Source organism: Protopterus annectens, chromosome 8.part1 (assembly GCF_019279795.1).
Source record: "Protopterus annectens isolate FY-2018-M chromosome 8.part1, PAN1.0, whole genome shotgun sequence".
In the NCBI taxonomy this organism is placed as follows: Eukaryota; Metazoa; Chordata; order Ceratodontiformes; family Protopteridae; genus Protopterus; species Protopterus annectens.
Genome location: NC_056742.1, coordinates 78,762,445 through 78,786,314, shown reverse-complemented (window position 1 = coordinate 78,786,314; position 23,870 = coordinate 78,762,445).

Sequence of the window (23,870 nt, the reverse complement as noted above, 5' to 3'; positions counted from 1 at the left end):
GTTTTTTTTTTTCAGCAACTTGATGTACTTTCCACCTTTGGACATTTTGGTGCAAACATCAGATTTTACAGCCATTTTACAATTTTTTGTCAGGACACAACTTGATGTACTTTCCTACATACACGGCTCTCAACCTCTTTTCATTGTTGAAAATGTTAATTTGGCATTAAGTAAGAAATACAATTCCTTCATTGTTTGGCCAGTCATTAGTCAACTTTTCGGTGTGGTCCTCCTGAGGCTTCTCACAGACAAGCAATCCTCATTGGCTGTTTGGCTGCCCCACCTGCTCCCAGCTAGTCAGTTGCTGATAGGCTGAGCCCAAATTGGTAACTTATTTCCACTGGACAGAATCGCTTTATTTTGCACATAGCTGCAGAAAATATAGGACAGTCATTTTAGGAAGAGTTTCGTGTTATCATATACAATATAAAAAAAGGCCGGTCATGTTTGTGTGTGTGTGTGTGTGTGTGTGTGTGTGTGTGTGTGTGTACATGTATGTAAAACAAGGGGTTGGGGACTTAACATAATGATAAAGGTATTTCCCTCAAAGTAACAAGGCACAGAGTTTGATTTTTGGAGGGTGAGTTTTGCACAGTGATTCATGTTTTCACCTCATAGGCACAAGGTTAAGAGTTTGATTCAGACCTTGAATTCATAGCTAGGCTTAAAATGGCCTTTAATGGCAGTTAGCCTATTATTTACCTATGAACCTCTCATGTGCATTGCCATTTAATATCAGTAACTTTTTCTTAATATTTATTTATCTTATCATTATGCAGGGATCACCATGATTATGCTTTAAATTTGGCAAAAAGGCAATTTTGTTAAGCAGCTTTTAGATAAAAAATGTTCTTAAAGTTTTGTTAAAATACTTTTCAGTGCTGTTAACCTCTTGTCTTGCAGTAGATCAAAGTAAACACAACATAATAGTGAAGTGAAAGTAAAAAGAAAAAAAAGTAGAAAAAAAAACAAAAAAAACTTAAAAAACGTGTGTGGTGTGGTGTGTGTGTGGTGTGTGTGTGTGTGTGTGTGTGTGTGTGTGTGTGTGTGTGTGTGTGTGTGTGTGTGTGTGTGTGTGTGTGTGTGTGTGTGTGTGTGTGTGTGTGTGCATGTGCACGCATGCGGGTGTCATACTGTGAAATCCTAAGCATATTCAGTAATAAGCAGGGCATACTAGACACTAGTAAAATGTTACTAAAAAGGGAAGAGAAGAGAACAACAGTTTTGCAGCATAAAAGGCAGGGTGATACTAGACAGCAGGATTACTCCACAAATAATGCCTGAAAGACACATAATGATTGAAGAGAACAACAGTTTAGCGGGACAAAGGTGTATGGAAAGGGATGAAGGACATTAGACACCAGGGAAATGAACTAGTATCTAAATTTGCAAAAAGAGTTAATAGGACAATTTGCAGCACGAATGACGTAAGATGCATGAGGAAAACTAGACATCAGGGCCACTCATTAAATATTACCCTAACTCACTATAAAAATGAAGAAAGGTGGGAAAAAAAGCTTCAAACCTTGTAATCATTACCTTGATACACACAGTAACTTGACAACTAGGCAGAGTTTTATTCCACTGCAGTAACACTAGTCACAAGGAATAACTTTATATATTACCATTAAGTCACTTAAAAAAGGAACAACAGAAAGAAAAGCTTCAAACCTATAACCATTGGTTCAATCCATTGGTTCACAAAGCACTTCATTAAAAGCACTTTAGTCCTCTGTGTTACAAAATAGCTGTTGCATAAGTGTTTTTTTCAGAACAATAATAGGTATGAAACCCTAATGCATGGCATTATTTACTGACTGTAGTAGTTTGTCAGTTGCAAGGTACAGAGCAGGCATAAGGCACAGTCAGAAATGTTCTGCAAAGTCAGGGACAGTTGAAAGGATGATGGTGTGTCTGTTGGGGTTCTGCTATAACTCTAAATGGCTGTATTCAAGACTTCTGGAAAAAACAGAAGGAATTCTACTACCAGGGAGAGTTTTCAGTATTACTCTGAGGCACTTAAAAAGTGCAACAGGAATAGCATCATGATACATTTTACGAACAATAATAAGAAAGAAATTCTAATGTCTGGCATTAATGACTGACTGTAGTCATCTGTGATTTATTAGGGGAAGAGGAAAAAAATCAGAGGCTACAGCAGGGACATTCTGTAAATTCAGGGACAGTTAAGAGGTATAGCACATGTGTGTGTTTGCATGCATGTTTGCATGTCTACCTGTGTGCATGTGTGTATGTGTACTTGTGGGTGTGCATGCATGTGAACATGTGAGTGTGTGCATGTCGGTTTGCATGTGTGTGTGTGTGTGTGTGTGTGTGTGTGTGTGTGTGTATCTTTGCATGCATGTGTGCATGTGTATAAGGTTTGTGTGTGTGTGTGTGTGTGTGTGTGTGTGTGTGTGTGTGTGTGTGTGTGTGTGTGTGTGTGTGTGTGTGTGTGTGCCTGAAGTAGGATGTGCCTCTGCATTTGCCACTAATGGTGCTTACCACAGAAAAGTGCTGATTAGCATAAGGTGTAACACCATGCAGCTCTGAGACATACAAATTAGGCAAAACTCAGGTCATTCCTCATTGTGGTTTACATGTTCCCTGAATTGCAGACCCTTTTGATTGCAGCTCTTGGTGCCAATAGTGGGACTCTCTCTCTCTCTCTCTCTCTCTTAGTCTCAGGGCTCATGTATTTGAGACTCAAAGCGTTTGTGAAAGTTGAGGTGCTGGTTAAAAAGGCTGAGATATTTTTGTTGCTAATACATAGAATAAGAGTATTTAAGGGATCAGTGATTTAATATTTTGTGAGCTGTGCACTTTTTGTGGTGTTCTAAATAACATTACAGAACATTTTTTGTGCTGATAATGAATCTATTGTTTTGAAGACAATTTCAGATGGCATTGAATTCACTCTGAAGTTTGTTGTTAAGACAGGAAAGGTTTCTGCTGGCTCTTTTGAAGGCAATGTCATGGCCATAGAAAACACAGCATGAGAAAGGTGTTATGCAAGATCATTTATGAAAAGGGAAAAGGGAAGAAGACCCAGTACCAACTCTTGAGGAACACTTTTACAGGGAGTTTCTGAGGTTTTGGTGATATTCGATATGAAGATGGTGAAGGCACTGCTGAAGATATTGTCATTAAATCATTCTAGGACACCTGGACAGAAACCTGTGCCACTAAATTTGTAAAAAAGTAAATGAACTAAATTTGCTGATGACATTAAGCCTGGCATTATCTGCTAATCCACTGGTACAACACAGATCCAACAAGGGCTAGAATATTCGCATACCTGGAGTATTGGAAACAATATTTTAAATGGTATTACCCTTTAGATACACACACTCACAAGAGAGTTGGGCACTTATGTGGACAGTTCTCTATCATTCAATCATCATGTTTCCACCACAGTCAGGAAATCCTTCTATTTCACCCAGTTAATTTCCAAGGGATTGTCTTCAAGCTCCAGAAAAGTCACCCTAATACTGTAGATTTCCCTTATTAGACCCATCATTGAATTTAATCCCCTCTTTGGTAGGCAGAAACTGAAGCATATTGTTCAACTAGAAAGGTCCCAGAGATACCTTACCAAGAAAATCAAAGGTCTTGAATCATTCAACAATTTCAATAGTAGCTTAGCACAACTCGCATTATACTCAGATTGTGTCTGTGCTGAACTGGATATAAAGACCCAACAGCAAGTGTCTGCAGCTCCCCCTCCAGGATGGCATAACATACCATGAATATGTAGGTGTCTGCCCACAATACCACACACAGCCGCAGTCACCCTTGTCCCCCAAGATATAACTGTGAGCAGGAATGTCCACCTGACAGTACATGAGGACAGAAAACATCACAGTGTATAACAGTACACATGTCTGAATATCTCTGCTAACAGCAGTACCATGTAGCTGAAGCAGCACAGACACAATCACCTACAGTACACACAATCCCCTGCACACTTTGTCCCAATATTGCCAAATGACTGACAGATACTCTACAGAAACAGTTTTCTACCTGTATGTGTACAACACAGAGGTCTGCACTGGGGTACAAACTACCTGGAATCAATCCACACATTCAATACAGAAGGGCATACTGGGCATGCACACACACAGAGAAATGAAGGCAATGTCAGACAACAACATACTGAAAGGTCATACTGGGCATGCTCACACACTTAAACAAATGAAGCCCATGTCTGCAAACAACAGTGGACCAGACATATCTGGCAGTTGCAGATGTTAGTGCAGACACTTCTCAGTATGCACCACTCATGCTTTGCACACACAGTGGATAGGAATACAGACATATATCCAAGGACAACACACTATAATAAGCCAAAAGTAGGCATACAGAGATATGTGGAAGAGAGTGACTGTGATAAGGAGCCATCCATTATGAGGCCTGCCCCACCCAGCACACAGCCAAATGGCTACAACCACATGAGGTTCAGATGTCACTCACTGTAGACATTAGCCACCGGTATCTGTCAGCATTACAGACTATGTGGTGGAAGTGCTAGCTGTGCAACATGACTGTACAAGGATGTCGTCATCTAGCAGCTGTATACACGTACCTGTGGAATATAACTCTGTGTGTGCCTGCATGTGGTGTGTCAACCTCTAGATGAATGGGTTATGGCCCATGCACACACACTGCCCTTCCCATAACCCTACTATGACAAGCCTGCTGAGGTCATCCACTTTGAAATACACCTTTGGGAAAGTTATAGCCCAGCAAACTCTGTGGCATGTCCTATAACTGCATACTGCTGTAGTGTGATAAACTAGTTACGTAGGAGTTCTAATCCCAGACATGGCAACTGTGTGTGTGTGTGTGTATGTGTGTGTGTGTGTGTGTGTGTGTGTGTGTGTGTGTGTGTGTGTGTGTGTGTGTGTGTGTGTGTGTGTGTGTGTGTGTGTGTGTGTCTCTGTCTGTGTAAAAAGCAATGCTTTTTAGGCTAGTCACACTCACTACAATTCAAATGCCCTACTTTGGCAAGGCTGCTGATGTCATTCACTGTAAAATACAGCTTTCGGAAAACTGTAGCCCAGTAATCTCTGTGGTGCATCCTATAACTGCATACTGCTGTAGTGTGATAAACTAGTTAGGTAAGAGTTTTAATCCTAGACATGGCATCTGTATGTATGTGTGTGTGTGTTTCTATCTGTGTATAGAGCAATGTTTTTTAGGCTAGACACACTCACTACAATTCAAATGCCCTACTTTGGCAAGGCTGCTGATGTCATTCACTGTGAAATACACCTTTGGGAAGGAGTACTCCAGTAATCCCCATGGTGTGTCCTATAACAGCTTTGTGCTGTAGTGTGATATTGAACTTTGGTAGGGGGGTCTATTAACACACATGGCAGTTGTGAATGTTTTGTGTGTGTTTCTATGTCTGTGTAGGGAGCAATGCATTTTAGGCTAGTCACACTCACTACAATTCAAATGCCCTACTTTGGCAATCCTGCTGATGTCATTCACTGTGAAATACACCTTTGGGGAAGGAGTACTCCAGTTATCCCTGTGGTCTGTCCTATAAAAGCTTCATGCTGGAGTGTGATATAAAACTCTGGTAGGAGTTTGATTTTCACACATGGCAGTTGATGGTTTGTGTATGTTTCTATGTCTGTGTAAAGAGCAATGCATTTTAGGCTTATCAGACTCACTACAGTTCAAATGCCCTACTTTGGCAATCCTGCTGATGTCATTCACTGTGAAATATACCTTTGGGGAAGGAGTACTCTAATAATCTCCATGGTGCACCCTATAAGTGCATAGTGCTGTAGTGTAATAAACTAGCTAGGTAGGAGCTCTAATCCCAGACATGACAGTTGTGTGTGTTTGTGTTTCCAATTCATATCCTGTGTGGAGGTGGTTGTAAGTGTGCAATAACTGGACTCAATGTGGAGTGGGTTTTGCAAATTTCTTCTACGGTGGCCCTAGTATATATCACAATGTCCACCACACATGGATAACAGATGTGAAATAGCCAAGAATCTGGGGTGCAAATCTATACCCCTACATGTGACATCAAGGCCAGGCGAACAAAGTGAGCAACTCTAGTATTACCCAGAGAACACTCTCAACCCATGTCTCATACACACACACACACACACACACACACACACACACACACACACACACACACACTTGCCTAGGCAACAGCCACTATGTTGGTAGTACCCTACATATTGCCCACTGATAGTAACCATGGTGTGATTGCAGTGGGCTACAGAGGGCATGGCACCCTGTCCATCAGTCAAATAGGCATGTACATGCCAACAGTGCACCTTCCCCATGTTCCCCACTGGACACCTGCAACACCTGTGGTGCCATCAAATGTGACCCACAAAGGACATACCATGCCAGAGAAACATGCCCTGTATGGACAGATGCCACTGACACCAGGGAATTCCAGTATCATGCTATCAGTGTAGGTGCAGGGTCAAACTGCTGTCCATTAACAGTTCCCACCACATGAGGCCAGGACTGGCACATCTGATGATAATCTATGTACGCAACATGGGCCAAACACCCCAGGTAAAGTTCCACATGTCACTGTACATGCATGTGGGAGGTGTGCACATCCCAGACAGCATCCATGTCATAGACTAAGGAACACATACATGGCAAGCAATGCACAGCATTGGCCACATGCAGTAGTCACCCAAGAGACTGGATGGTGAATAGAATACCCACCTGTGTGGACCAATCCAGACACTACACCCCTGACCCACAATGCAGACCATTGTTATGTGGCCTGATGCCAATGTATACCCATCACCTAGCCTTGTATAGCCATCTGGCACAGTCGACCACTACACACCTGTGAAGCAATGCACCCATGCATGTCAGTACTGGCACCCTGTGTCTGTGTGTGTGTTGTATGATGCATATGACCACATTCACACTCACTACAACCCCCATTGGTATACTGAAGCATGCTGTCTGATGTCAGACACCTCCACATACCCTTTTTCCATATAACCTCCGTATGACCCCTGTAGTGCATGTTAATCCTGCACAGAAATGTGTTGTGGCAATCTCAATAGTGATGAGTTGTATTATTGGCCCTGCCAAGTGTGTCAATGTGTGTGCATCCCTGTGAGAGTGTGGCTGTGTTGATGCTGGCACCTGTTCATGCGGACATGCACGTGTACTACACCTACCATATAGCTACCGTATCCCTGTTGCAGATGTCACTCACCATCACATATACATTTTGAGGGCTCCTCAATATGTAACCTATGAGGTGCATCCAATAACTGCATAGACATGTGATAGCACTACATAGTCATCAGGGGTTTGATACCCTGTACTAGTAGGTGTGTGACACAAACATGCTTAAGTTTTACTCTCCCACCCCTCCCTGACTTTTCTTTGCCTCTGACTGCCTCTCTCATTCCCTCTCTGGTGGATGTGGAGACTTATGCCTGCTTTGCTTAGGCAGCAGCATGTGTATTTTAAGTGATGCTCATGATCAGCTGATGGCCTCTGGATGAATTGCAGCTCTCCTTTAGCTGATTGCATGTGGAACAGCTGTAGTAACATTCCCATAGCCAATTGCATGGAAACACACTCCAATATCTAGGAACATCATGTTGGTGTTGGGCCTTTTCATTCACTGTGAGCAGGAACTCGATCTGTTGTTTGGCAAACAGCATCTCAGATGGATTGGAGATTTACCTTTAACAACATACACTGTGGAAACAGGGCAACACACAGGAGGTGGCTGTGCCTGACCTGACTACAGACTGTAAGTGCTGCTATACTGCATTTGGAGTAATGTTGGTTTAACAGGGTGTGTGTGGATATGGCTGTTCTAGATGTTTTAATACCTGTCATGTCAGTAGCTATGTTTATGAGGAAACCCCCATCTGTAGGGTAATCTGCAGACTGGGCAGTGTGTGGTGCCTTTTGTTTCATGTGTTATTGACAAAGCACCTATCAGTGAACTGCAGAAGTTAGTGTGAGGATTGCAGTCTGTAGATGGTGACAGCCGTGAGAGTTACTGACTTCATATCCATCATAGGACATATGTTGCAACAAACCCTGTTACAACAGTAAATGTATGAGGTTATCACAGCAACATGTCAATACTGGCCCTGTGTATACGCCTCCAGTCACAACTCTGTCAACCTTTGTACATATGTCATTCAGTAACAGGTGCATATGTGCTGTACACTATGATTAGTGACATCATATCTGATAACAAGCCAGTGAGATATCAGACTGCTACACATGTTATGTATAGTAGGGGTTATATTTGGTGACATAACCTGGACATTCTGTGGTTGTGTGTACAGTACTGAGGTCTGTGTACTTATGATGATTGTTGACAGTGTGTGTATTGTTAATATGTACTTTGGCCTTTGTACAGACTGTGGTAGATGTCATTTTTCTTGGTCCTGTTGTATCTGATGTTACATGCTGCTCCACTGTATGTTACCCTACTGGCTTACATGTTTGTAGGGCCATACACACACATGTCCCATACCAAAGACAGGCATCGAACCACACTATGTAGTGGCCCAGTATATGTACGGTTAATGTGTGAGTGGCACATATGAGGATGGTGTTGAACAGATAGTCCGTATACTGTAATATTACGCTAGCTTACCATATGTGGCTGTGACTGTGTTTACATTGGTTGTGGTCATGCATTTTCACACAGGTGTATCTTACTCTGTGCTGTGACATGCCTGTGGAGCCTGCTATATATGCTGGTACATGTACATTCCCCCATAGGAAATGTAGGCCACTGTTGAGCCAGTCTGCCTATAGCCTGCACAGTGCTTTGTTACATGTCTAGCAGCTTAGTGTACTTACCCAGTGAGATGTCATGTCCAGATACTTGCCAGATGTACTGCTGCTGGGCCACCATAACAGTCATGTATGTCAGACAGAGCAGTGGGATGCTGTACAGATGCATGTCAATATCTAGTGGGTAGTATGTGGCCATGGCACATCTGTACCAGCAGTTATTATGTGTCAGGACAGACAGGGGTGTGTGAATGCATAACCTATGGGGGCAAATGTATACCAGTATTTGCATGATATACCCATCTACATGGCTGTTAACATCCACATTGCCAGGCTTGGTCCACATGTGTTGCACATGTGTATACCTCTGGACTCTCCAGAGTGTGTCAGACTGTCCACATATATTGGCCAATATCTCTGTGGTAGTCCACAGGAGCATTACGTGTTAGCAGTGGTACTGTACTATGATGTCCTTAGGATGTCTGTCAGTAGCCAATGGCGAACATGTTAAAAGCAGATGTGACCTCCCACACACACCATGTCTGTGAATACAATCCCTATTACAGTAGGAATAGTTTGCAAATATACCTGCTATACTTACCTGACATCCCTTTGCACTACGAAGTTGGGACTATAGGGGCTGACATAGGGCTACACTCCATGTTCAGGACATATGGTGAAAATATATGTATATATAATTATTCAGATATCTTTATACATATATACACATATACATATCGACATACATAGATGGATATGTATATGTACATAGATGTACATATAAACACTCAAGTTATATACATATACAGAGCAATGTATGTCTACACATATACAGATAGAGATACATATGTACATATACATATGGATATCTACATATATATTGATAGTAGTAGGTATATCAGAATAGATATGTATGCACATATAGTTATAGATATCTACATATATATCAACATAACTAGGCATATCTGTACACATAGGATGTGCATACATATATAGCTATATATACATATATTCATATATACATATCCTTATATCTAGCTATACATATATCTATATATACATATATGTATATGTATTTATATATGTACATATGAAGAGCTGTACACATGGCCGTATATATGTAGCACTATACAGATGTGTATACAGACATATGTATGAGTATACATGTGTATGTACATGTAGACATATATAGACCTTATTATATGTAAATAACCATATTCCTGTCATGTGTAAACCTCATAGTTGTGTATACCCTCCCAGATGTATCTCACCATATGTATCTGCTATGTGTACATTATGATAAAACAACATATGTGATGCAACAGCCATATTAATAACAAGATCTCCACAATTTAGGAAGTAAAGGCAATTGTTCAATTCTACACAATATGTGCATTGACAGCTATTTTGGTAAAACAATAGCTGTCTTCACAGCAGTCATGGTGTAGTGGTTTAGTGTTGTGACTGTAGTGTCCTGGGTTTAAGACCTGCAAGGGCTGTTCATTTTGTTGCTAGGCAGAACAAGGGCTGTCAGAAACAGAGTGGTTAAGCCAGTTTTGAGCAGCTTTAAGTGGGTTTGCGCAGGTTTGCGTGAAGCTAAGCAGTGCTAAGCTATGGGTAAACATACGGGCACCTAAACAGTGTAGGCTTCGCTTACCAGTGTGCAAATCATCTCAGCAGTTATATTGCAGCAATGCTGATACTTGCTAAGCATGGCTTAGCCCTGGTAACCAGGTCACACCACCAAGTCTGATAACATAGCAGGGTACTCACATCTGTAATAAGTGTATGTAATGCCATGTGCAATATGTGTGCCTACGTGCTGTCGTTAAAGTAGCAAGGGGTGTGTGTGTGTGTGTGTGTGTGTGTGTGTGTGTGTGTGTGTGTGTGTGTGTGTGTGTGTGTGTGTGTGTGTGTGTGTGTGTGTGTGTCATGTGTGGGACACAGATGTATATGTGGCCTGTACAGCACTGTTATCCATGTGAATGTGTTACATACAGGGGTATTAGGCCAGGGTATGTGCTGTCACACTGGCATGTAGTGTATCATGGCAGTACTACTGTTGACAGTGCTTACCCAGGCAAAAGCAGAGTGCTGAATGTAGTACTGACAGCAGGCACACTCGTAGGCATAGCTGGACAATGAGGCCTCCCTGTTGTATCCCTGGTGTGTGAGCTGTGTCACAGTATATACCCCTTTTCTGGGAAATGATCCGATATGTGGAATGTAACTGTAAACTACCTTCTGTACAGCACATATTAGTGAGGGCTTCTGACATGTAGTTATGGCATACATATTGTTGTCAAACGTCTATCTGTCAACACACTCATCCTACTGCATAGCTACTTGCCAAGCTGATGACTGTCAGTCCCAGTACAGATGTGCAGATGGCAGGTATTCAGCTGGGATATGTACAGGCAACCTAAGATTGATTGACACTGATATGTCTGCCCAGCTGTGTAAGAACTGGCATATATAGGAGATGTCACCCTTTGCGCACCACATGCCACGGGTACCACCATTACACTACCACAGTCAACAGAACATGCTTGGGTACAGGTCTCCATCACAGACACTAACCATGTGTTGTAATGCATGTTACATACATGTTAACATGATCACCTCAGTGGCCATGTGCAGGAGGCACCTGGAGGATTGGCTGCTGCATGTTATTCTCATCCTGAGGGTCACCACAGCATTGAATGACGATAGATTGCATGCTGTCACATGGCAGGTGGCAGGATACCACTGTATATACAACCCCTACACAAACCATCTCTTCTTGGACAATAGCTAGGTACACAGCTCTGACCACCTGCAGCGATGCACCCCTGCAGTGACACACATGTATATGTTTATGACTGAGTAAAGCAATGTCTGTGTGTTAGCACACCTGTACTTGGGAATTCCATGAGGGCTTTCACAATCAACGCAATACCCATTGCATAGTCAGTTGTAGCTGCTGCTGTATGGGACAATACATGTACCCTGTTAAGCTCCTCCCATACCGGCTACATGAGCCTTGCAGTACCAGCACTACAGTGTTTTACAAATGGGTTGATAGGCATGGGATACCCATTGTGTTCTGGCATGTGTGTGTAGTTGTGCATGTCTGTATATCTGTAGGGTACAGCATACCGAGGCCACATACTCCTATTACAATACCCATTGCCACACAATAGTAGTGATAGTGTTGTTGCTGCCCATAGTGAGGCATGACAATGCAACACTCTATTACGCATGTGGCATGTGCATTTGATGCATATTCCTGTAGTACCACTGTTGGGGTATACTATGGGTTGTATTGCAATCATGGCCAATGTGTGATGGTGGGTATGGCAGAGTGTCATCATGGGTTTCAGGGAGTACAATATCTACTGGGGGATGTGGGTGCTGTGTACACTGTCATTACACCAAGATACACCCAGTATATGTCCCATGTACCACATTATGGTTACCACTGTCACAATCAACCATACAGGTAACTGATACCACAATCCAGGCTAGTTATGCATGTGCTGTGTGCAGCCTACCTGTAACACATTGGACACACGGTCAAGTTAGTTAGCAGCGATAGGCCCTGGTATCTCAGATGTGTGTCTGCCTGTTATGTGTCTGTTAATGTGTTTATGAAGTTATGTCACACTACGTATTGTCCATATACACTCATTACATCCCCCATGAGCATACTGTACATGTCTGGGGATGTTCTGCATGTAACATGTAACCTGGGACACACCCCACCCTAAACGCTGTGTGGTGTGTGCAATGTCAGCCACACACTTCAGTATCACTACATAGCTAGGTAGGGGTCTAGTCCCAGTGTTGCCAAGTAACAGTGTGCATGTATGTGGATGGGTTTACATCAGGTTGCAGGGTATACATGCCTCAGTGGGTCACCTGTCCATGTGGCACATGCAATAACTGTTTCAGTAACCTGTGACATGTGTTCAACTGTACCCCAGATATGTCACAGCCATGGTGTCATCACAGTGCCATACCCCATTGTGGAATATGACTGCAAACCATCCTGGTGCTGACACATGTACACCTACAACACAAATGGATAACATTATAGGGACCACAACCAACCAGTGTTACTAACAGCTATAATGCATCATTGCAGGACGGCTACACTACCTACCATATATGCATTACATTTTACTCCTTACAACATGTTGCACTACAGTACCATGGTACACTGTAGTACAGACACTGTGTGCATCAGAAGCATATTAGCCTGTCCCTGCATTGATGGTATGGATGACAGGGATGTGGCACAGGTATCATCATATGCAGAGGGTGTGATGTTGGTTTGTCACAGGCCGAGGGTGGGCTATACATTTGACACCATATGTGTGGGTGAGGGGTGTACTGCATTGAGCTGGGCATGGTGCTGTGGTGTGTGTAGGAATGGGGTTGCCCTAGGTGTGTTTGTATAGTATGTGGGTATGCATGCACTCAGTTCTGCCATGTGGCTGCCCTACACAGATGTATATGGACAGCTGCAGACCATACCTGGCAGGGTGTGCATTTCAGTGCCTTTGGCCACAGACATGTGGACTGTGCCTACTAGGGGTTCCATGGGTACATCCAGGTACAGGCCTCGTTGTGCTACTCTCACCTGCTGACAAGTGTCCACTGGTACCAGGCCCCTCCTGGGACTGGCCAGGACCATGTGCACGTGGCCTGCTGTGATGTGGTGTGGACAGTACCCCCCAAACTGCCGTGGCTGGTACTGCCACTACGGGAGCCCCTTGGGGTCCTAGCACATCCACGTTGACTGCCAGCTGTTGGTGTTGCTGGTCCACGTCCACACAGCCATCGACGCATCCCCACCACACATTGAAGCACGGACACACCATGGCCAATGAGGGCCATCATCTCACCATGCCATCTATCCATGAGCTCGGTATAAGCACAGATGGCACCAGATAGTTCACGGATGTTGTCGCTTACAGATGCGAGAGCAGACCTCTGCAGCATCAGGCTCTGTCTGGCATAATGTTCCATACATGCCTGCACCACCATAACAGCTTGACACATCCACCTGCTGGTACCCGCTATGCTGCCTCTGCCAGGAGCATGATGCGCAGCGGCCCTACCATGAGCACCCTGGGACATCCACCTATGTGGTGCCCTGCTGGACATCTGGCTATGCCTGCTGCGACCGGACACAGTAGGCATGGTTACCACACTTTTCTGTGCACTGCCACTAAACGCCAGCTGTCCCTCCGCTATGGCCACTGGTGATGGTGTATGAATAGGTACTGAAACTGTGTGTGGGGTTGAGGTGGCTAAAAGAGGGATGTCAAATGATGCCGCAGTGTTGGACCCTGACAACCCCACCTGTGCCTCAACAGTACTATCATCATCTTCGGTGTCTGTATGGACACCAACATCAGATTGCTTGTAGGAGGGACCCTGACCCACCTCGTCACCTGTGGGAGAAAAACAATAAAAGCACTTTAAAACCTGTGCAGCATTGCCTAACAAAAACACACACACACACACACACACACACACACACACACACACACACACACACACACACACACACACACATATCCATAATACCTACCTGTCCATGGCTTTACAGACAGTCCTACATATATGTCCATGTGGTACCCCATCCTGCATCACACTTGTTAGCATACACACATTGATACCACTCATTAACATATCAGTCCTCTAAATGCCTGCACAAGCGGCCACACCACAAGACCTGTTACTACATTACCTGCCTGACCTGTGTGCAGTGGTTTTACATGGCCTCACTGTTGTCATTTGTTATGCACCCTCTATATGTCCGGACATCATGAGCATGGCCCCTATACATGTGGGCTACTATGATCTATCCATAATATCACGCACTGGTGTGGTGTGTGTATGTAATACTCAGTGCATGCTAGATATGCTGCTCATTCAGCCTATCATGTGACAATTGTAATATTTGGAGACACTCCCTGGTGTTGACTAGTACTTCCCCAATGCATCTGTAGTGCTGCATATGTGGGTTGTAGGTGACCTCCATGCTGAATGCAATATTAAGGGTGTGCCTGGTGTCTACCTTCCCTCTCGATGCTTGTTCCATGCTACAGACCATATTATACTATCAGCTGTCCTGTGATTACACACATGACAGGTATTCCTGGTGTTTAATGTGGCAGTCCATGTCCAAGTACTGCAAGGTCCCAAAGGGTGGTACTGCTGTACGAACACCCTACAATCTCACATGTGCATAAATGGCCACCCACACAAACACACATATGCACACATGCATCCTCCATGCATAAACCTCCCTCCACTTCACCAGAGTGACCCTACAGACAAACTAAGTAACCACCAGGATGCACACACACACACACACACACACACACACACACACACACACACACACACACATACAGGTGAGGTTGCACAATGATAGTACACACAGTCCTCCTATTACCCATCTGTCAACATGCAGAACATATGGTACACAACAGCATGCAGTTCAGCTATAGTCAATCCATGCTAGCAACAGTATATATATGTGTGTGATGCATGTGCTGTGTCACTAGGTGATGCCCCTTCCCCTGGATACCACTGCACCCATGTACACAGTATTGCTGTGCACCTGTTCTGCACCCTGCCATGTACTGTGCACCACACCTCACAGGTGTACAACCCATTGCAGAATGTGTAGTACTGTGTTAGTTATGTCAGCTTTAATGCTCACAGCCCCTAAGTTTTTCAGCTACACATACCTGGGATGATATGTGGGCAGATGTCATTTGTGAATGGCTGATGCCTGATTTACAGCTCTCAACATCAGTGGACCATGTATGACCAATCCAATACTCTTACACTATCAACCATCAGAGCATACAATGGCTATGGGGGGAGGTACACACACTTTCTGATATGACGCACCCATCCGTGATCAGCATTGGGATCACATCACTGCATATCTTAACAGTACATGTGCCCGATATGTGACATATGTCCTGTATTTTCACATGCAGTGTCTACGGAATGTTTTAGGTGTGTGGATGCTGACCTCGATGCATACACTCCATGTAGACATATATGTGCTATGACCATTTGACGCACCTCTTGCTGTGTGCACTACAGCAGTCACTACTTCTGGTGGGTGTATACCAGAGTGGGCCATCTGCAATTTCCAGTGTATGTTCAGTTTGCCCTACACATGTCCCCCTAGTTTGCATGATTGCAAGGTCTACTCATGTGCACATCCCTTGGTGTTCACACACTGCAGTCAATATTGCTGTGGGGGTAGGGTTACATCTGCCACAGGTCCTGAACCTGACTATGTGCGGATACTGCCATTCTTAGCATCCTTAGGATCCCTGCTGCAGTGCACTGGTGTGTCAGGTCTTGTGTCAGAGATTTCACTGGGAGTGTGTGTTGAGTGCTATCAGTACATGGCTACATCCATTTCTGTCTCTAACTTCATATTCCTGACTAAAGGTATGTTTCAGACTATCCTGTAACATCAGTGACTTGCTTAGTGTATGACAACAGTTTTCCACATATGAATCTGTGTTTCTGCCTCTGTCCCCCACCTACATACCAGGCTTTGCACATATGACATGCTGTCAGGGGTTGTTCTGTAGTGGGCTGTGAGTATGTCATGCTGCAGTTCCTGCCATCAGTCCACTGCTGTCATGTCCCCCACACATACAGTGGGGTTCGGGCCATATATATGTGGGCTTCACCTACACAATACATGTGTGCCCTTATGCACTCCAGAGGCCACTGTATGTAACAGTGGTATATGGCCCTGTATTACTGAGTCTGGGGGGGATGCACCATAACTAACCTAGACTGTTACAACATGTGGGGGTATCAGGGGTAAGCTGCCTTAAGGTATCTGGATGTACATTACCATACAATCCACCTTGGGTAAATGCAGGCCTACTGCCTCCTGCCATACAGACTGTTCTGTTTGTCAATGTGCTTGTGCTGGTGTCAGTTATGCCTTGTTATGTAACAGTTACATCCCATTGTGTCAACTGAGGTCTTTCCTCCCTAGGGATTGTGTACAAAGTGTAGATAGAGGCTTCTGAACTATACATCTGCAGTACTTACTGCTGATTGTTTGGTATCATGTGGCCCAGTCTGTCTTTACTATTGCAGTACTTGAAGGCCTCAGCCTGGACAGCAACATTTGTAAACCTGTCCCGACTACTGTATTAGTATAACTGCTTCACAGTTGCATTACCTGTTTATATGGATGTTAGTGTTTAAACAGCTATATGACATGGCATATACAACTGTAATAGTAACAAATAAAGCTTTCCCTTTTATGCAAACCTGTGTGTGGTGTTATATCTTTTGACCTCTCTGTGGGTATATGTTGCAGGCAATGATTGTCATTTGTATGGGTGGCTCATACAGTGTCCATTTGGTAAGGTGGTAACTGTAAGCATAGTGGCTGTTCCATATTGTATGCACCTTCTACATATGTATCTTACTATACATATATCTGTGTGTGTATGTGTAGTTACATATATATCTATCTATCTATATATATCTACTGACATAGCGAAACCACACACACCCCGACACCCACATCACCGACACCAATATATATATATATATATATATACACACACACACACACATATATATATATATATATATATATATATATATATATACACACACACACACACACACATATATATATATATATATATATATATATATATATATATATATATATGTATAGCTGTATCTGTATATATATGTCTGTGTATATGTATCCTAGGGATGTTGATTGCTTCCACATTGTACATTTCCTATGGGAGCCAGACTGTACTGCATGATATGTTACTGATACCAGCCTGACATCATACAGGTGGGATAGAGTACTGTTAACATCTTGTACCTATGTCATGGCAGGTCCTGGTTATGGGATCTACAACAGTTGGTAGTGTATTGCAGGGCAGACGTGTTTGGCTGTGGGGGGGATACCTATTCATACATGATGTGTGTTGTTTGGGGCCTCTCAACCCCATTAACGGTGCATGTGGACATATATGTTTCTGTTATGTTCCCATTGTTATCTACAGATGTAGGTCCGTTTATACATATATATATATATATATATATATATATATATATATATATATATATATATATATATATATATATATATATATATATAAATATCTGCTTACATAGATATGACTTACTGTATATATATATATATATATATATATATATATATATATATATATATAGATGTATGCATTTGCATGTATAGATGTTTATATATATATATATATATATATATATATATATATATATATATATATATTATATATATATCTACATATATAGATATTAATATATATACACACGTATATACATCTACATGTATATATATATATATATATATATATATATTTATATATATATATATAGACATATAGATGTAGACATATGTATCTATAGATGCATGCATTTGTATGTATAGATGTTTATATATATATATATATATATATATATAAATATATATATATATATATATATATATATATATATATATATATATATATATATATATATATATATATATATATATATATATTATATATATCTACATATATAGATAATAATATATATACACACATATACATCTACATGTTGAAATACATTTCCTGTACTGTTGAATGACTGGGCTGGATGATATGTTTGTGAAAACATCAGGGTTACATATATCTGACATGGCTTAGTGGTAAATTGCTGTGGTGTGCAGGGTCCTGGGTTTGAGCCTTGCAGAGGTTGTTTATCTTGTTGCTGGGCAGAACAAGGGCCATTGGATACAGAGTGATTAAGGCACTTTTAAGCAGTTGTAAGCGGGTTTGCGCGGGTTTGCATGGAGGTAAGCCCTGCTAACTTCCAGTTACAGTTTCCTATACTCAGTTAGCTTCTCAATTGCTTAGTCTGTGTAGGCATTGCTTGCCCCCACGCAAACTAGCTTAAATCTGCTTACATCTGCTTAAAAGTGCTTACTCCTGCTTACTCCCGTGCTAATTTCATTAAAAGAAAAGAAAAAAGGGTTGATAGGAAAGTGGTGAAAAAGGGGCACAAAGAGGGAAAGACAGTAGGGAAAATGGCTAGGGATGTGCAGGAATGGTATAGGGAAAATCCATAGCTACCCATTTCTTCTACAGCAACAGTTATGCATATACACTGAATTTGGAGGTAGATCTGGACACTCAAACCCTGGGAGAGGGATGAGGAAAACAATAATAAGTTGTGATGCCAATTAGACCAGATTACATGTGTCCAGTAGACATGTGTGCGAAATGGACAGGTATGTATGGGGCGACATTTTTTTGGGGAACAGATTGCCCTTTTTTTATTTTATTTTTTTTCAGGTGAGAGTGGGATGTTGGGGAGGGATAATAGGTATATTTGAGGAGGTAGGTTGGGTAGGTTAACAGACAAGACAAACAAGACACATACAGGGGCAGTATATGACACATGTGGGGGGGTAAACACCTTGATGGGGAGGGGTGTTGGGAAATCAGAAGCTCATGATCCCCCTAGTGGAAACAGTGGGACTGAGGTCCCCACCCATGGGCAGTCACTTCTGCACCTTCACAGCCCTGAAGGTGGCTGTGCCGGGGCTGACTCGCAGTGCCCGGCTGACCCTCTAGTCATGACACGAGCTGCCGTAGCAGATCACCAAACTGCTGGTTGAGCTCACTACTCACCATGACCCGGACCTGGCGATGGGTGACAGCTTCTTTTCCATGCCCGCTCCCAGGGGGTGAACCCCATCCCCTGAGGTGGTTCCACCTGAAAGTGCAGGACCAACGGATGAGGAGGTCCCGGGTTGGGCCCCAGACATGCTGGTGGCCGGTGCCATGGCCAGTTGTGGTGGGACAGGTAGGTCCGCTATGACTGACCTTCCCAAACATGCTATAGTGTTTAGATTTTATCGTCATATGTGGGTTAGTAATAGCTGACACATTCCAGGGTTAAGTATGACAGCATGCATAGATATTCCCATTAACCCAGACAACAGATACGGAACAGTTGCATAGCAAGCAGAACACATGCATATATATGGGACCACAGTGGTAATAACAACAGCATGCAGGTACATTGATGGCACCATGCCACCAATGTTAGAATAATTCAATATAGCACATGCATGGAAACAAATTTAAATATTTATCAACCAATAGGACAAAATCAGAACAGTGGAGTCATTACATAACGGTTGAGGTAGGTATGTAGTTTATTGTTGGCGATATGGTGGGGGGAAAGAAAGATGCCAATTAACAACTAGTAGATTCCTGTAGTCCACATTACTTTCCTAGTCAGCGCTGTTATCTGTACCTTACAAATATTACTACACTACCCTATAGGCTTAGTTTGGACTGTTATATGGCTGTCGTAATCATTATACATGAACTGGTTCTACCTGCAGTATACACCTCTTACCTGGTATACCTGTGGAGGGAATGTTTTTTAACACTAACTGTTTCTACACATACTCCTAGATTCTAGGTTGATGTTGTGCACATAGCTATCCATCTCTTTCTGCACAGACTCTGGCCATGTCTTGACCAATTGCAGGTGTACCGGGACATATCTAGACTATTGCCCTCTTTAACCTTTAGTGACTTGACACACAAATATACATGCTTTCCTACACAGTTATATTATGTAGCACAGTGTGGGTGATAGTTATCAGTGATACTTTATTAATCAGAGAAACTGCAACACTCACAATTCACTACAATACTAGAGTAAACAGTACCAGTACAGGGTATCAAGGTTTTTATTTCTCGGCACAGTGTTCATATCTGACATACCTGTGGGAGCAATGTTTGTTAGCACTACCTGAATGTTGCCACACAAAGTTCCAGATTACACGTTAGTATTATGCACATACATCTCACTCTGTTACTGTACACACTCTGGTCACAGCTTGACAACATGGGGGTGTAGGTAGGACATACTTGGCTTATTACTCTCCTAACAGTTTTGGGAGTTGCTACAGTGACAGGTTTGTTCTCATAGATGTTTGACAATCACTTGTATTACTTGTTTGCTGGCTAAACATCTGGGATCATCCCACAGACTTCCCAGGGGGACAGGGTGACAGGCAGCAGATATGGGCCCATATACTGGACATTCTGATCTTATCTGTACAGTTGTGGGGTATGATTCTATATGTAGCCTACTTCCACTCCCAGGATTCAGACCATGGCTATGTCTGCTACAACTTAAACACTGTACATCAGAGTTGGGTGTGCTATATAAATATTGCTGTATATCTCCTATTTGCTTTCTGTCTTATAATTTTCCTGTGGGTTTGCATTCCGACCTTGAATTACAACACTCGTATACAGATATATTTTGTAGGACAGGGTGAGCGACAGTGATGAATAATACCTCATTATTCACAGCAACTGCATCAGTCACAATGTCATACAATACCAAAGTAAACAGTACCAGTACAGGGTATCATTCTCGTATTTCTGGGCACAGTGTTGGTATCTGAAAGACCTGTGGGAGAAATGTTTGTTAGTGCTACCTGAATGTTGCCACACACAGTACCATATTCCACATTACTATTATGCACATACATCTCACTCTGTTACTGTACACACTCTGGCCACAGCTTGCCAACATGGGGGTGTAAATGGGACATACATGGCTTCTTACTCTCATAAGGTTTTTGGGGAGTTGCTAGTGTGCCATTTTTGTTCTCATATATGTGTATCAATCAGTTGCATTTCCTGTTTGCTGCCTATACATCTGGGATCATCCCACTGATTTCCCAGGGGGACAGGTTGACAGGCAACAGATATGAGCCACTTTACTGGACATTCTGGACATATCTGTACAGTTGCGGGGTATGATTCTGTATGCAGACTACTACCACTGCCAGGATTCGAACCATGGCTGTATGTGCTAAAAATACAACAGTTCATATCTCAGTTGCATGTGCTATTTGGGTTTTGTTGTCTGCCTTTTCCCTGTTTTCTGTCTATATGTCTCTCAGTTGTACTAAATGGCCTCTGGGGATTATACCAGTCATATACAGGCATTCCTACACATTCTATTTATGGTGCACGGTGTGGGTGACAGTGCTTAATACAACAGTACTATTAAGTGATTGCAAATCTACATTACCATATGATACCAGATTATACACATGCAGTCCAGCAGTTAGACCTTTATTGTCAGGCTATTACACTTTTATTTACATACAAACTATATGAGACTCGTCCTGCCATATTCTCCAGTGCATGCAGTACTTGCCTTAAACAATACAGGTTTTATACAGACAATTAATTTACTAATACATTTAAATTTACTTCCTATGACAGTACATGCAAGAGTATTACTGACCTACCTCATGTCAAAACCTCTCCAGGCAACTTACATGGGCCTCCTGGTTCACAGCCCACTCAATTGCAGGTGTGGAGGACATAAGAGGAATATTTATCCATACCTATCCATGATATACATGAGCTGGCAATTATTACACACATTGTGGAGTGATACTTACACACAGCTGGGATATCCCCTGCTGTTCTAACCTCTTGGATCCACTGCTCTAAGAGGTCACTCTTATACTGCTTCAGGTCGGCATAGTGATGCCTGACCTGCTCACCAGTGCGGGGTATGCCAGTGGCACTGGTGAGGTCACTGGTGCGATGATCCCAGGCTTCTGCCTTATATTGGGAACCCTGGTACTGGCCCTGCAGCAGTCTCCTGGATGCACCAGTGCTGTGCCTGAAAGCGCACTCCCTCTCCCCTTCCTGACATGGTGCCTGCAAGGAGAAGCTACAACCAGTTATGAGATGTATTCCTGCCTCTTGGGTTTAAGTAGGGATGATTTCCCACACTTTTCCGTGATTGGCCAGTTTTGAAAAGGCTAAGCTAAGGTTGGCATTTTTAAAGGGGTATAACACTGGGCACATTGAGTTAGCTGGCCTACACATTGCTTACACCTCCTAAGCTGGTCTTTACAATGCTTAGCATTGCTTACATTAAACTTTGCATTATATATTTTTTGGCATTGATTTATTATTCATTACATCTTATATGTATGCCTGGTATCCATGATTCATGTGTACGTACACTGTATGGGGTCCTTGTGTTTTATTGGGGCCTTAAACACTCTATTACAATTACACCTCACTTCTGGTCTTACTGCTGTACTCCAGTTCACATATTTCTGTTATGTAGTGGGTTATAGAACATATGACTGTATACTGATTCCTAACACAGGTTCAGTTTGATTTTACTATAGTGAGGACTTGTTTGGTGATACCTCAGTCTTCCGTACTGCTGTGATGGCTTGGTGGTTAACTACTATGACTATAGTGTATAGAGTCCTGGGTTCAGGACCTGCAAGGCTGTTTATTTTGTTGATGGGCAGAACAAGGCCATTAGATACAGAGTGATTAAGGGACGTTTGAGCAGTTGTAAGTGGGTTTGCGTGGGTTTGCGCAAATGTAAGCAATGCTAACCTCCGGTTAAATATACATACAGAGAGGTAGCTTCAAAATTGCTTAACCTGTGTGCACATTGCTTACCCTCACGCAAACAGGCTTAAACCCGCTTACTAGTGCTTAAATATGCTTACTACTGCTTATTGGTGCTTACACTTGCTTACTAGTGCTTACTCCCACTTACAATTGCACTGATTCAGATGGTAATATCTAAAGTTTCTTGGGAATGTGGGGGATTTGGAAGCTGTATGGAGTTGTCATTCATTACACATTTTACCTTCCATTTGTATCCATGATTCCTGTGTACATATACTGTATGGGGCACATGTGCTTATCTGGGGACTTTGCAACATTATGACACTGACACCTCACATGTGCATTTAATGCAGTACTCCAGTTCACAAATATATGTTATTTAGTGGGTTATGCAACTAAAACATTGGTCATAATGTGATTTGCCATGGAAAATGGAATGTGCTGCAATGGGACTCGAACCAGGAATGCCTGTTTGTATGGCAAATGCTCTGCCCACTACACTATTGCTATACTGTTTCATTGGCATATATCTTCCTTGTTATCCTCTTCAACCATTTA